Genomic DNA, 1,071 nt, shown 5'->3' on the forward strand with positions numbered 1-1,071 from the left:
TCTCTCTCTCTCTCTCTCTCTCTCTCTCTCTCTCTCTCTCTCTCTCTCTCTCTCTCTCTCTCTCTCTCTCTCTCTCTCTCTCTCTCTCTCTCTCTCTCTCTCTCTCTCTCTCTCTCTCTCTCTCTCTCTCTCTCTCTCTCTCTCTCTCTCTCTCTCCTCTCTCTCTCTCTCTCTCTCTCTCTCTCTCTCTCTCTCTCTCTCTCTCTCTCTCTCTCTCTCTCTCTCTCTCTCTCTCTCTCTCTCTCTCTCTCTCTCTCTCTCTCTCTCTCTCTCTCTCTCTCTCTCTCTCTCTCTCTCTCTCCACTCTCTCTCTCTCTCTCTCTCTCTCTCTCTCTCTCTCTCTCTCTCTCTCTCTCTCTCTCTCTCTCTCTCTCTCTCTCTCTCTCTCTCTCTCTCTCTCTCTCTCTCTCTCTCTCTCTCTCTCTCTCTCTCTCTCTCTCTCTCTCTCTCTCTCTCTTTCTCTCTCTCTCTCTCTCTCTCTCTCTCTCCCTGTCTCTCTCTCTCTCTCTCTGTCTCTCGCTCTCTCTTAACAAACAATAAATATTTATTTTTAATGTGCCTAAGAGCATTCCCAATACACCAACTGCATCTTATAATGTTGAATGCATCTATTCAAAAAATCATTGATAATACGATTGGAATGATATTAAGAGAGGTTTCAAAGATCTAATATTTTATAACAATCATGGGTTTTTTAATGAAAGCAAACCATGAACGATTAATTTTAAGGTGCCTAATAGCTTCCCCACCACACCAACTGTATCTTATAATGTTGAATGCATATTTAAAAAAAATTATTGACAATACGATTGGAATGATATTATGAGAAGAATAATAGATATAATATTTTATAATGGTCTTGTTTTTTTCAATGAAAACGAACAATTGATGATCATTTTTAATGTGCCTAATAGCTACCCCAACACACCAACTGCATCGTATAATGTTGAATGCCTCTTCAAAAAAATATAATTGACAATACGATTGGAATGATATTGAGAGAAGCATAATACATGTAATATTTTAAAACGATCTTGAGATTTTTTGAAGAAAGCAAACCATAAACGACTA

The sequence above is a fragment of the Procambarus clarkii genome, chromosome 47 (assembly GCF_040958095.1).
Source record: "Procambarus clarkii isolate CNS0578487 chromosome 47, FALCON_Pclarkii_2.0, whole genome shotgun sequence".
NCBI lineage: Eukaryota > Metazoa > Arthropoda > Malacostraca > Decapoda > Cambaridae > Procambarus > Procambarus clarkii.